Genomic DNA, 15470 nt, shown 5'->3' with positions numbered 1-15470 from the left:
GAATTCTCTGTGTCTTGTTCTTTCTGATGGTGCTGAACTTTTTTTGCATGAGTTATTAGAGGGCGGAGCAAATGATGAAGTTCTCTGTGGAGTGATTTGAGAGAAGAGTACTCCATGTGCCTGAGTGTAATTTTGCCGTTCTAGTTTGTCCTTTTGGAAGGAGGTCGGAATGTTAGCAGATCTATACTTTATCTGGTAGTTTGTTAGATGCAGGGAACATTGCCACTTTTAGGGTATCCAGGGTTTGATGTGCAGGCTGGTTAAGTGAAATTTTATATTTTAACCACTGCCGGTTGTTTGCGAGCTGCCGTTTCATGGATGGTTAAGGCTAGTTTTATTTTTTACTTTCCAAGGATGACTAGATGTTCGATGCATTGTCTAGCTTGTGGGCATGAAACATCAGGTCAAAGTTGATAAAATAAAATTTGTAACAAAATTAGGATGAAGAATGGATTGATAACTTTTCTTAATATTTTAAAATTGTGTTTGGAGTATTAGAGATACAATGCATTTCCCAGTGTGTAAGCAGGTCATTATTGGGAAAATTAAAAAATTATTGTGTATATAATACATTATGTTTATACAGAAAAATCTTTGTAGTGAATCAGATATCATTTCTTTAGATTTTCTAGAGATGGTTTAAGATGCCACCTATTTAATTCCAGTTTTTTGGCTAACTGCTAACTACCACTTTAGGAATTCAGATTGTGTTAGACTTACATTATTTTTTTAATGCAGCATTTTTGGTAGGTGTAGACAAAACCCAAATGTGGTGAGATGAAGTGACTCACATAATTGTTTTAATTCTGTTTCTGTCTGCTAGTCTTCATGGCTCCTTTCCTGGTCACAGGCCTTTCTACTGAATCAAGTTGGAGACCCTCAGTAGACAGTGGTATATGGAAGTCTGCAAAAGGGAAAATACCTTAGATTGTTCTTAATGTATTATGGATTTCCAATAACAATTTTTTACAAGATTGTAATTAATTATTAGAAACACATAATTGACCCCTTTAGTCATATATCTTAAAATTGGTGGGATCTGTCCACATACATTTTAGATTGTAATATTCATGACAAAAAGGTATTTGAAATTTATTATTGCTAGATGAATGAAACTGACCTTAAGAACTTATACTCTATTTCAGAAAGATTTTACTTACTTGGAAGCCCAACATTTTGATAAAAGCAATGCATTTTCAAAAATGTGAGTTAACCTCTTCTGTGGCATTTAGAAGTAGAAGAGAAAATTGGAAGAATTTTAAGTTTTATTTCTCACTAAATAGAACAAATTTCTCCCTATGATATGTGAGTATGAAATAGTGACTCTGACTTTTAAAAAGTACTAAAAAGACATCTAACATGAACTAATTTTGAAAAAAAAAACCCATTCTCACAATAGCAATATTATTTATTTTACATATTATCTTCCAGTTCTATTTACATATTTATTTTATTTCTTAAATTACTTTAAAATTATTCTTACATCGTGGATCAAAATATATATAATTTAGAATCCTGAAACTTGATTAACATTACATCATAAACATTTTTCCTATTATTAAACTGTTTTATATAAGCAAATAGCCAGGGAAATGATGGTCTTCAAAGTGATCACACTGAGCAGTTTTGTACCTTTACTATTGTTGCCATTTGTATTATTTCAGGCTACATAGAAAACCATCCACTTATTTTATAGTCTACCACATTTTGTAGTATTGCTCAGTTTGATCTCCCTTAATATTCTCATACATGGCTTTGAATGACTGCTGACTACTTTCAGAAGTTATATCAATTCTCAAAACCTGAGGAAAAAGTGTGTCACTGGATCTGAAGGTAATTCCAAAAGAACAATTTTTGAAAATGTTTTTGAATCATGGCAGTATCCCATTAACACCAACTTGGGCTGAGATCCAGCCATACATATACAGAATGCATAGATGTAACTAGAATAAATCATGAGATGAAGGATACATAGATGCTATACAGTGGGTAAAAATAAATAATCAGAAAGTAAGACTGAAATGTGAGGGAATAGAAAGTGAGGCTTAGAAGAATACGGGTGGTTGCTAGTATAGCATTCTTTCATAAGGCTTGCTGTATAGTAGGCGTTCACCAACCTTAGGAAATTATAGAACCACTTTACTCTTTCTTTAAAATTGTTGAATGAATCCATATTTGTTAAAGAAATTAGAAACTCTCGTATTGGATTTGTGGTCCATTTCCATTCATATTCTGTACAATATATTTTTCTTGGTTAGTATTTAAGTTCTCTGAAGAAAGGTGGTTGCCAGTGTCCTAGATATTAAAAGAAAACCCTTTGGAATTTTAAGAACTATTTCAAAGAATGTTAATGAAGTTTGAGTAGAAATTTAGGGAGGGAATGTATTTTGTTGAGTTGTCAATAGACTCTTACTAGTAAACTCAATGTTTATTAATAGGCTACCAAGTGCCAGGCATGGTTCAGGTCTTGGGGATACTACCATGAATAAGACGTGGTAAGGCTGTCCTGAATAAAGCTTAAAGGTTAATGGGAATACAGACACATAAATAGGTATTGTAATACATTGGAATCATGGTAAGGAGCAGTTAAGGTAGCACAAAGGAAGGAGATCAAGAAAGGCTTCCTAGAAGAAATAATTTCTTAGCTAAAACCTGGAGGAGAGATAAACATGTGCAGAGAGAGGGGCACAGATATACATATAGAAATAGGAAAAGAGAGACAATAGGTTGAGGGAATTGATGAGAATTCCCAGTGAAGAAGCATAGCTCCTGGGAGATGCAGTAAATGGGGTTGAAGAGGTAAGAGGGTACCAGGTTAGGTAGGGCCTTACAACTCATGTTAAGAAATCTTGGCTTTATTCAAAATGTTGTGGGAAGTTAGTGAAAAGTTTTAATTAAGGGAGTGACACAATCAGATTTGGGTTTTTTCAAAAGAGCTGCTTGGCTATAGTGGAAAAGAGGTTAGGCATAGAGATAAGTAGAACACTGTTAAAATAATTGAAGATACTGATGTCCTGAAATTAGATAAGGAAAGAAGTCAGAGGAGTCAGAATGAAGTTTAGGATTCTGTTTTCGACATCTAAGCATATCTAGTACAATTTGTGAAGATACAGAATAGTAGAAGAGGTTTAGGGAGATGTTTAGTTCAGATTTAGGTAAGTTGCTGTCTCTGGGACTTCCAAATGGGGCTGTTCAGTAAGGAAATGAATATTTGGATCCAGAAAGAAGAGTGACATCTAATGAGTCATGTTGATGGCAACTGAAGCTATAAAAAGTGGATGGCATCTTGTAGGGAGAGTGTCGTGTGAGACTATCACAGGCTATAAAGCTGAAGAAGCACATCAAACATATAGTAAAGAAGAAAGTGCAAAGACTGGAAGAAACTAAAGATGTAGGAGGAAAACCAGGAGACTGTGTGGTGGTATTTCAAACATCAGGAGTAGGGTAATACCTCAGATAGTATGTAGGCACTTTAGGAAACTAGAAATTATAGATTTTTCTTGGTTAGGGCTGGAAGACATCTTCGTAACCATACTGACCCATTTCTGAGTTAAAATGAGGAATTGAAGGCCCAGAGAAGTAAAATGATTTAAGGTTATATGTCTAGGTCAGTGTGTCTCAAACTTATTTGTAGGAAGAATCCCCTCCTCCCTTTAAAAACAATCTTTATTAAACAATGTATTTCTTTGGCCATGCCACATTCGGCTTGTGGGATCTCAGTTCCCTGACCAGGGATCAAACCCAGGCCCTCAGCAGTGAAAGTGTGGCGTCTTAACCACTGGACTGCCAGGGGGCTCCCCATTGACCAATACTTTTGTAAAACTACAACAAAAATTAATTGCTTAAAAATTGAAATAAAAAGAACACATACAAAATATAAGCCTAAATGATGTTTTTTTAAAAAGATATAATTTGCATACAGTAAAATTTAATGTTTTTAGTGTATAACGTTTTTAGAAGTGCATACAGTCGTAAAGCCACAGTCAAGATGTAGGACAGTTCTAGCCTCAGGAATTTCCTCCTGCCCATTTGTAGTCAGCCCCTCTTCTTACCTGTAACCTAATGTTTTTGCCTATAGTCTTCTTTTCCAGAACGTCATATAAATGAGCAGTCCCCAACTTTTTTTTTAGCACCAGGGACTGGTTTTGTGGAAGTCAATTTTTGCACAGACTTGGGGAGTAGGAGATGGTTTGGGGATGATTCAAGCATGTTACATTGATTGTGTACATATTTCTAATCTCATGCCTGTGGCCTGGAGACTGGGGACCCCTGATATAAATAGAAGCACCATGTGTGGTCAGGTTTCTTTTGAGTCTGGCTTCTTTTACTTAGGATACTGCATTTGAGACTCATTCATGTCATTGTGGTATGAGTGGTTCCTTTTTATTGTGAATAATATGCCATTGTATGGATATACTGCAATTTGTTTATGCAGTGATGAAATGAATGGATAATTGTTTCTTGTTTGGGAGATTATATAAATAAAGCTGCTAAAAATGTTAGTGTACAGTGTATGAATGTAAGTTTTCATTTCCTTTAGATAAATAACTAGGAGTGGGATTCTACAATAGGTGTGTAATTTTAAGGAATTACCATATTGTTTTCCTGAGTCTTAACCATTTTACGTTCCTGTCAGCAGTGTATAAGACTTCCAGCTGCCCTTCTGGTATTTTTAATTTTCTATAACTATTTTAATAGATGTGTTATTGTATGGCATTGTGGTTTTAATTTGCATTTCCTTAGTGACTAATAATATTATTTTTTCATATGATAGTTTGCCATCCAAACATATTTCAAGCCCAACTTTATTTTATTAGAGACAAAAGACATAAAATTAATCAGATTGCTATGAAAGTTTCCATGTCCCCTGCATTGTAAGGTGTATTATTAACCACCAGGGAAGTCCCTATATTCATTCTTTTTTAGATTCTTTTCTCATACTGGTTATCACAGAATATTGAGTAAAGAGTTCCCTGTGCTATACAGTAGGCCCTTGTTGGTTATCTGTCTTATGTATAGTAGTGTGTATATGTTTATCCCAAGCTCCTGATTTATTCCCCGCTCCCCCGCAACCCGCGTTTCCGCTTTGGTAACCATAAGTTTGTTTCCTGTATCTGTTTCTATTTTGTAAATATGTTCCTTTGTATTGTTTTTAAAAAAATAATTAGATTCTACAGCTGAATGATACTTGATGATATTTGTCTTTCTCTGCCCGACTTAACTTCACTTAGTGTGATAATCTCTAGGTCCATCCATGTTGCTGCAAATGGCATTATTTCATTCTTTTTTATTGCTGAGTAATATTCCATTGTATGTTTTTGTGTGTGTTTGTGACATATCTTTATCCATTGCTCTGTCAGTGGATATTTAGGTTGCTTCCGTGTCTTGGCTCCTATAAACAGCACTGTAGTGAACGTATATCCTTTCGGATTATCTTTTTCTCTGGATATATGCCCAAGAGTGGAACTGCTGTATCATATGGTAGTTCTGTTTTTAAGGAACCTCCATACTGTTCTCCATAGTTACTGTATATAAAATTAAAAAAAATATTTTCTATTCCTCAATGCTTAAAAACTCCTGGATGGGAAACTGATGAGGAGGTTGAACTTGCATTTTACTTCTTGCAACTATCACTGACTCTCATTTCCTTGGTAGATTGTCTGGCTTACTTTGTTATCATTTCTAGGGGAAATGTAGAACCAAAAAGTAATCAATTTGTGTCCCTGTTATTTCTGTGCTCTAACCCTTTGGGAAAGAAAAGGTCTATAGAGGGGTTTTTTTTTTTTTTTTTTCCTTTAAAAAAAAAGTCTCTGTGACTGCTATACTTAGGTTCCTTGATAATACTGAAGAGACTATTTGGGCATTAAGAATAGTGTAGAGAATAGGTATAAGGGACTACTAAAGTTTGGAATGTCTCTTGATCCTTCCAGCTGTGGTAGAGACATAGACTACATTATAGGTTTGGTGCTCTTTCTTACATTATGTCGTTAATAGGGAAAGTGTGAACTAAGAGGCAGCAAGCAACAAGGAGATGGCCACTGATAAATTGTGTGCCAAAGCTGGGTTGATGCCCTTTGGTGCCATTAGCAAGCTAAAGCATATGGAAAAGGTAATGGATAGGTAAAAAGAGTGCAAGTGGTAAGAAACAGTAAAGTGAGATTCCTGCTATAGATATGATTACTGGGTTTTACAGACTGAATTTTTGTGTCCTTCTCAAAATTCGTATTTTGAAATCCTGATTACCCCCTTGCCCAGTGTCGTGGTATTAGGAGGTGGGGCCTTTGGAAAGTGGTTAGTTCATGAAGGTGGGGTCCTTATGAACGGGACTAGTCCTTAACAGAGAAGGAAATGACAACCCACTCCAGCATTCTTGCCTGGAAAATGCCATGGACAGAGGAGCCCTATAGTCCATGGGGTCACAGAGAGTCGGACATGACTTAGCAACTAAACCATCACCACTGGTGTCCTTAAAATAGAGACCCAGAGAGTGTCTGGCCCCTTCCACCATGCAGGTACACACTGAGAGCGGAACTGTCTTACCAACCAGGAGGAGGGCCTGCACTACACACCAAATCTGCTGGAGGCTGCCCTTTGACTTCCCAGCCTCCAGAACTGTGGGAAATAAATGTATGTTGTTTAAGCTACCCGATCTATGATATTTTTGTTACAGCAGCCTGAACAAACTAAGACACAGCAGGATTAAGCTGTCCTGCTGCTACCTATAATATTGAGACCTCAAACTAAGCCCAGAACAGCTTTATAGATAGTTTGAATCTGCAAGCTTCTTTGTCGTTGTTTTTGTTTTTTTGCCACAATATAGGGCATCTTAGTTTCCCAACCAGGGATTGAACCCACGCTCCCTGCAGTGGAAGGGCAGAGTCTTAACGGCTGGACCACCAGGAAGACGCTGCAAGCTTCTTTTAAAGGTCCCCCCTTCCCCTTTTAAAAAAGATTTGGTCTTCATTCTGAGTGTAATTAGAAGTTCAAATTTTTTTTACTGCTGACTCACCAAAAATTGTTACTACCTCTAAGTATATACATAAAACTTGTAACTTGATTAAATATGTTTTATTGCTGTTCCTTTCCTCTATATCATTTAGTCCTCCTCACTTTTCCTCTGTCCTCTCAGTTAACTTTCTGTTCCACTGTTTAGCTAAGTGGAAGTATTTTTGGCATTTCGGCTAGAACAATGTTTTGTCCTATAGGTCTGTTCTATTCATTGCAGAAGATTTAGCACTTTTATTAGTGTCCTGGGGCTGCTACAACACATTAATACAAACTACATTGCTTAGCATAGTTACTCTTGCAGTTCTGGAGGCCAAAATTCTGAAATGAAGGTGTGAGCAGTCTTTAGGGGAGGAGGGACATTGTCCAATCTTCTGAGGCACACCTGGCTTCTCTGTTAAATGCCAGCAGTACGCCCAACCCCCTACTCATGAAACATTATGGTATCTCACATTTCTAAATGCCTCTGGTACTTCCTGATATTAAGAACCACTAGAACCTTTAATTATCCTTCAGTTATCTTTTGTTTCTAAAAGGATACACTTCGTGACACAGCAAGTGATAAAACTTAGAATGCCTGATTAGACAAGCACAGATGGCTCAGATAATACGGCTTTTTTTAAAAAAGTGAATTGTGTACTTTGCTTCTTGCTGCTGCTGCTGCTGCTAAGTCGCTTCAGTCGTGTCCGACTCTGTGGGACCCCATAGACGGCAGCCCACCAGGCTCCCCCGTCCCTGGGATTCTCCAGGCAAGAACACTGGAGTGGGTTGCCATTTCCTTCTCCAGTGCATGAAAGTGAAAAGTGAAAGTGAAGTCGCTCAGTCGTGTCCAACTCTAGCAACCCCATGGACTGCAGCCTACCAGGCTCCTCCATCCATGGGATTCTCCAGGCAAGAGTACTGGAGTGGGTTGCCATTGCCTTCTCCGAGTCCCTCTCTAATACTGCCTTCTTCAGTCATGCCAGGATTTAGCATGTGCTTCTTTTTGAAAAAATCAAATAGGTAGAGACCCTTTCTTGGGGAAAGCTCTTAGGTCATCCTGACAAGCTCCAGTGTTGGAAGTTATCCTGTCAAATTGTCAACAGGTTTACAATAGGGCCCTCTCTAGGATATGCTGCCTAGATTCTAGCACTAAATGGTCAAGTGAGGATTACAGATAGGAACAGCAGTTCCGAGCCCTGAATGTTGACACTTTATGTCCCCAACTGTCACAGTTATTATTCCTTTATTATAGCTTTAGTGTCTTCAAGTCATTCCTGGTATAATCCCTTTTAATAAATTCTATTTTAATCTATAATTCAATAGATCTATGGAATGCTCACTTAAACTTTTATTACAGTTTCCTCTATCTCTATATCAGCTCTTTTTTTTGGGCCACAACTGGCTTGTGGGATCTTAGTTTCCCTACCAGGGATTGAACCCAGGCTCAGGGCAGTGAAAGCCCCAAGTCTTAACCGCTGGACTGCTAGGAAACTCCCTGCATCAGCTCTTAATGCTTCTCCTCAGTCACACTGGTATGCTGTCTAGCTGTTACAGATTTTTTTCAGAGCAGATCCCTTTTGTGTATTTTATTCTTTATCCATAGCATTCACTTTTTTAGAGTAATGTTTTTACTTCCCTTATTATACTGCTTTTAAAAAAAATGAATGTTTAACATGAATGAAACATATGTTCATAGCAGCAGATGAACGAGGGAAAGAAAACAGTGAAATGTCTTACTCTGCCTATTTACTCTCTGATGTAATGTGGTTCTCCATAGCTATAAATAAATATTCATGCCTCATACTTCCAGAATCTTTCATTTTATTTCATTGATGTATAGCTTGACTGGTGACTCAGATGGTAAAGAATTCGCTTGCAATGCAGGAGACCTGGGTTCGATCCCTGGGTTGGGAAGATCCCCTGGAGGAGGGCATGGCAATCCACTCCAGTATTCTTGCCTGGAGAATCCCATGGACAGAGGAGCCTGGCGGGCTACAGTCTGTGGGGTCACAGAGTGTCGGACACAACTGAGTGACTAAGCACACAGCACACATCATATAACTTGAGACAATCTATTTTTAGTAACAGCCACTATTTTCCAATAAGGAGCTGTGCCACATTCTTTAATGTGCATTTTCTTAATCCACACAAGGACTTCATGAAATTGGTAATATCTGCATTTTGTAACTGACAAAACTGAAGGCTGGAGAAATTAATGACTAGCTCAAAGTTACACAACTAGTGAATGACAGAACCAGGATTCAAATTCAGGTTTATCTGATAGTATCCAGGCTCTTAATGGCTCTGTTATACTCCCCGGCCTGAGAACAGAAGGAAATGTGAATGTTTTCTCTTCATTTTGGGGTACAGGACTGGCCAGAACAATAATTTTGATACTTTCTTTTGAACTGTTTGGTGTGCTATCCCCAGGAGCTCTGTATCTTTTTGATGCCCTGAGTTACTCCTCCCCACCACCAACCATGTGGCATTTCATGTAGGCCTTTCTTGTCTTTTCCCTCCAAAGGCACTGGGGATGCTAAAGCCACTGACATCCCTGTTTTCCTGAACTAACTCCCCTACCTTATCTAAATTCTCAGTTTATTGTTACTGGATGTCAGGTGGAAGTGGGTTTTAGGGGCTTTGGAGAAGGCAACAGCAACCCACTCCAGTACTCTTGCCTGGAAAATCCCATGGACAGAGGAGCCTGGTGGGCTGTAGTCCATGGGGTCGCTAAGAGTCGGACACGACTGAGCGACTTCACTTTCACTTTTCACTTTCATGCATTAGAGAAGGAAATGGCAACCCACTCCAGTGTTCTTGCCTGGAGAATCCCAGGGACGGGGAAGCCTGGTGAGCTGCCGTCTCTGGGGTCGCACAGAGTCGGACACGACTGAAGTGACTTAGCAGCAGCTAGTGGCTCAGGTGGTAAAGAATCTGCTTGCAATGCAGGAGACCTGGGTTTGATCCCTGAGTAGGGAATAGTTGCTGAAAAAGGGAATGGCTACCCACTCCAGTATTCTTGCCTGGAGGATTCCGTGGACAGAGGAGCCTAGTGGGCTACAGTCCATGGGGTTGCAAAGAAAGTGAAGTCGCTTAGTCGTGTCCGACTCTTTGTGACCCCATGGACTGCAGCCCATTAGGCTCCTCTGTCCATGAGATTTTCCAGGCAAGAGTACTAGAGTGGGTTGCTATTTCCTTCAGGGGATCTTTCCAACCCAGGAATTGAACCTGGGTCTCCCGCATTGCAGGCAGATTTTTTTTTTTTTTTTAACCATCTGAGCCACCAGGGAAGCCCAGAGTCTTGGGGTCACAAGACACAAGTCTTGGACACAACTGAGTGACTAACACTTTTACTTTTTTTCATCATGATTGAATTAACCCACATTCTAAAATAATGGTTGTTGTTCACTCGCTGAGTCATGTCCGACTCTGTGCAACCCCGTGGACTGCAGTGTGTCAGGATTCTATGTCCTTCATTATCTCCTGGAGTTTGCTCAAACTCATGTCCCTTGGGTCGATGATGCTATCCAGCCATCTCAACCTCTGTCACCTGCTTCTTCCCTCAATCTTTCCCAGCATCAGAGTCTTTTCCAACAAATTAATCCTTCACATCAGGTGGCAAGAGTATTGGAGCTTCAGCATCAGTCCTTCCAATGAATATTCAGGACTGATTTCCTTTAGGATTGACTAGTTTGATCTCCTTGCAGTCTTTCAAGACTTTCAAGAGTCTTTTCCAGAAACAATTCGAAAGCATCAGTTCTTTGGTGCTCAGCCTTCTTTATGGTCCAACTCTCACATCTGTACACAGCTATTGGAAAAACCATAGCTTTGACTATATGGATTTTTGTCGACTAAGTGATGTCTCTGCTTTTTAATACTCTGTCCAGGTTTGTCATAGCTTTCCTTCCAAGGAGCAAGCATCTTTTAGTTTTATGGCTGCAGTCATCAAGTGCAGTGATTTTGGAGTCTAAGAAAATAAAATCTGTTACTGTTTCCACAAATAATTGATACATCCTTAACTCTTCAGTTAAGTGTTTATACTTTCAAAAAGGGTGTTTGTTTACCCAAATTAATACCTTAAGTGGTAGCATTTTAGGCAACATCATAAAGTGAAAAAATTTCTTAGGCATTTAGGAAAAGACTTTTGGGATAGGCAGCCCATATTTTGATGGGCCAGCTTGCCTGAGGATTGGTTTTAAAGCTCCTGATTTTCATGGTGTCTTCTATTTTACTTCAGAACTCACAGGTTCTCTAAATGGTTCCCATAACAGGGGTATTGAAATTCAGATAGTTGAAGAGTGATGAGAAGGTTGGTTGACAACAACCATTTGAATGCAATGGTCATTTTTGTTTGTTTATGTTTTGCTATGCCGAGAAGCTTGTGGGACCTCAGTTCCCTGACGAGGGATTGAACCCTGGCCCCAGTATTGAAAGGGCTGAGTCCTAGCCACTGGACTGCCAGGGAATTCCCAGCAGTGATCATTTTTAAGCTGAATTTCCTTATGAAAAAATTTGAAAAGGAGTGAAAGCAGCCAGTATTGGTTGCTGTTATAGTAGAAGAGAGTTTCAGTTCCCCATCAGCATGTTCTCTGTACTTTTTGTGGTGCTTTAGTGCAATGTGGTGAGTACCTCAAGAGACAAGAGCCAGAATGGTGCAAATTTCAGCCACTTAATTCTCTGAAAAGAAAAAGATCAGTAGATGTCATTCAGAAACTAGTTTTATAAGGCAAAGGTTACAGTTCATTCATCTCTTGCTAGAGTAAACAACCAGAGTAGTTTACCTATGTGAACCTTTTAATTTTCAGAAACTGCTCTGTAGATGAGTAAATTAAAATGGTGGAGTACAATAGACACTGAACTTTTAGACTAGCATTTGAGAAATATAACAACATAACCCAGTATACCTGGACACAATGTAAAAATACTAGAAAAGCACTGAAACAAAGCCTTAGGTTTTATGAGTAATAATATGGAAAATTTTCATCAAATTTGTGCTGTTTATGCCCCCAGTGAAAGTGAAAGTTGCTCAGTCGTGTCTGACTCTTTGTGACCCCATGGACTGACATATACAGTCCATGGAATTCTCCAGGCCAGAATATTGGAGTGGGACTGGAGTGGAGTTTGTATTAATTGTCTAACATACAGTTGTCTACTAGAATATTTGATTGCCTCTCTTTTCCCTCAAAAAGTTGAATTTGTTTTTGTTTTGAGATTTCATTTTTTAAAGTGTTTTCTAAAGGTGAGAATGTAAATCTGTACATATTAGAACTTGAGAACTTATTTAAAAATTACTTTTTATTGAAGTATAGTTAATTTTTGCAGTGTAGTTAGTGTACACCAAAGTGATTCAGTTATACATATTCTTTTTTCATATTCTCTTCCATTATGTTTATTACAAGATATTGAATGTAGTTTCCTATGCTATACAGTAAGGCCTGTTGTTTATCTATTTTATATGTAGTTTAGAACTTGAGAACTTTTGGTTTAGCCTGACTAAGAATTTAAGGGGAGAGAACTGGTTTGAGAAAAGTAAGAACTGGCCAGTTGAGTGAGTATCCAAAGGCTGTAAGATAGAAGAGCTAACAGAGACAAGGATAGTGATAAAGCCTTGTGGAAAAGTAGTGTCTGTTCCTGTATCTACTTCAGAGTGAGGAAGGGGGGTCACAACTTAGCAGGTGGGTATTTGGTATATTGTCAAGAAAAATGAGGGGACTGATGTGACTGCTACCACTCTCCATATCATGCAAAGACATGGCATTATAAAGTGCCACCAAAGGCTCTGCCTTGGTTACAAAGACATCTGCAGCTGGAGGAAATGGCACAGAGGGCTTAGTTGCTCTGTGGCATGTGGGATCCTTCCAGACCAGGGCTTGAATCTGTGTCCCCTGCACTGGCAGGTGGATTCTTAACCACTGGACCACCAGGGAAAGGGAAAGTGTTAGTTGCTCAGTTGTGTCCGACTCTTTGTGACTCCATGGACTGTACCCCCCCGCCCCCGGCTCCTCTGTCCTTGGGATTTCCTGAGCAAGAGTACTGGAGTGGGTAGCCATTCCCTCCCCCAGGGGATCTTCCTAACCCAGAATTTGAACCCAGATCTCCTGCATTGCAGGTGAATTCTTTACTGTCCGGGCCACCAGGGAAGTTCTTTTTTTTTTTTAACTAGCATCTTAGATGTGTATTTGTCAGCTTTGTGACAGAGCTTTAGCTACTTTATCATCTGACGATTTTTTGTAGCTTATGATTATCACTTTATATTGAGATCAGTTCAGTTCAGTCGCTCAGTCGTGTCCGACTCTTCGAAACCCCATGAATCGCAGCACGCTAGGCCTCCCTGTCCATCACAAACTCCCGGAGTTCACTCAGACTCACGTCCATTGAGTCAGTGATGCCATCTAGCCATCTCATCCTCTGTCGTCCCCTTCTCCTCCTGCCCCCAATCCCTCCCAGCATCAGAGTCTTTTCCAATGAGTCAACTCTTCGCATGAGGTAGCCAAAGTACTGGAGTTTCAGCTTTAGCATCATTCCCTCCAAAGAAATCCCAGGGCTGATCTCCTTTAGGATGGACTGGTTGGATCTCCTTGCAGTCCAAGGACTCTCAAGAGTCTTCTCCAACACCACAGTTCAAAAGCATCAATTATTCGGCACTCAGCCTTCACAGTCCAACTCTCACATCCATACATGACCACAGGAAAAACCATAGCCTTGACTAGACGGACCTTTGTTGGCAAAGTAATGTCTCTGCTTTTGAATATGCTATCTAGGTTGGTCATAACTTTCCTTCCAAGGAGTAAGCATCTTTTAATTTCATGGCTGCAATCACCATCTGCAGTGATTTTGGAGCCCCAAAAAATAAAGTCTGACACTGTTTCCACTGTTTCCCCATCTATTTCCCATGAAGTGATGGGACCGGATGCCATGATCTTCGTTTTCTGAATGTTGAGCTTTAAACCAACTTTTTCACTCTCTACTTTCACTTTCATCAAGAGGCTTTTTAGTTCCTCTTCACTTTTTGCCATAAGGATGGTGTCATCTGCATATCTGAGGTTATTGATATTTCTCCCAGCAATCTTGATTCCAGCTTGTGCTTCTTCCAGTCCAGTGTTTCTTATGATGTACTCTGTATATAAGTTAAATAAGCAGGGTGATAATATACAGCCTTGACGTACTCCTTTTCCTATTTGGAACCAGTCTGTTGTTCCATGTCCAGTTCTAACTGTTGCTTCCTGACCTGCATGCAGATTTCTCAAGAGGCAGATCAGGCGGTCTGGTATTCCCATCTCTTGAAGAATTTTCCACAGTCTATTGTGATCCACACAGTCAAAGGCTTTGGCATAGTCAATAAAGCAGAAATAGATGTTTTTCTGGATCCAGCAGATGTTGGAATTTGGCAATTTGATCTCTGGTTCCTCTGCCTTTTGTAAAACCAGCTTGAACATCAGGAAGTTCACGGTTCACGTACTGCTGAAGCTTGGCTTGGAGAATTTTGAGCATTACTTTACTAGCATGTGAGATGAGTGCAATTGTGTGGTAGTTTGAGCATTCTTTGGCATTGCCTTTCTTTGGGTTTGGAATGAAAACTGACCTTTTCCAGTCCTGTGGCCACTGCTGAGTTTTCCAAATTTGCTGGCATATTGAGTGCAGCACTTTCACAGCATCATCTTTCAGGATTTGAAAGAGCTCCACGGGAATTCCATCACCTCCACTAGCTTTGTTCGTAGTGATGCTTTCTAAGGCCCACTTGACTTCACATTGCAGGATGTCTGGCTCTAGATGAGTGATCACACCATCGTGCTTATCTGAGTCGTGAAGATCTTTTTTGTACAGTTCTTCTGTGTATTCTTGCCACCTCTTCTTAATCTCTTCTGCTTCTGTTAGGTCCATACCATTTCTGTCCTTTATTGAGCCCATCTTTGCATGAAATGTTCCCTTGGTAATACCATTTAAAAAATTTGTATGTGATGCTTTAAGTGGAAGTTTTATCTTAAGTTCATTTTTCCTAAATACCCACTTGCTGTTAGTGATTTCCACAGTGTAACCATATCACTTTTATAAGGGAAGTTTAAAACAAATATATGTGGTTTAAAATTCAAAGAATAGAGGAATTCTCTGGCAGTCCAGTGGTTAGGATCCAGTGCTTTCACTGCCAGGACCCTGGTTCAGTCCCTGGTTGGGGAACTTAGATCTTGCAAACATTTGGCTTGGCCACGAAAAAAAAAAAATTCAAAGGATATAGAAGGCTTTTTTGATTGAAGTCTGGCACTTCTTTCCCAGTGTACTAACTGGTTAGCTGAAGTACTATGAGATAGTTCTAAGCCTACTGGATGTTGGTAACATGCAAGCAAACAACAATACTAGGGCTGGGGATACCAAGACAGAAATGAATTCAAGAAGCTCCTGCTCTTCTGGAGGAAACAGAAAGTAAACAAGCATTTAATGCTTAGTAGTATATCCACATATGTAGTAGAGTATCACAGCGGTGAGAG

At 39.4% G+C, this 15470-nt stretch overlaps 1 protein-coding gene across 1 annotated transcript in view; it reads left to right on the top strand.

Annotated features, from left to right (window-relative positions):
* UBXN7 (UBX domain protein 7) overlaps positions 1 to 15470 on the top strand; it is a 60074-nt gene that overhangs the window by 1053 nt on the left and 43551 nt on the right. The window lies entirely within an intron of this gene.

Source organism: Bos indicus x Bos taurus, chromosome 1, assembly GCF_003369695.1.
Source record: "Bos indicus x Bos taurus breed Angus x Brahman F1 hybrid chromosome 1, Bos_hybrid_MaternalHap_v2.0, whole genome shotgun sequence".
Taxonomy (NCBI): domain Eukaryota; kingdom Metazoa; phylum Chordata; class Mammalia; order Artiodactyla; family Bovidae; genus Bos; species Bos indicus x Bos taurus.
This window is presented reverse-complemented; position numbering and strand designations above follow the sequence as displayed.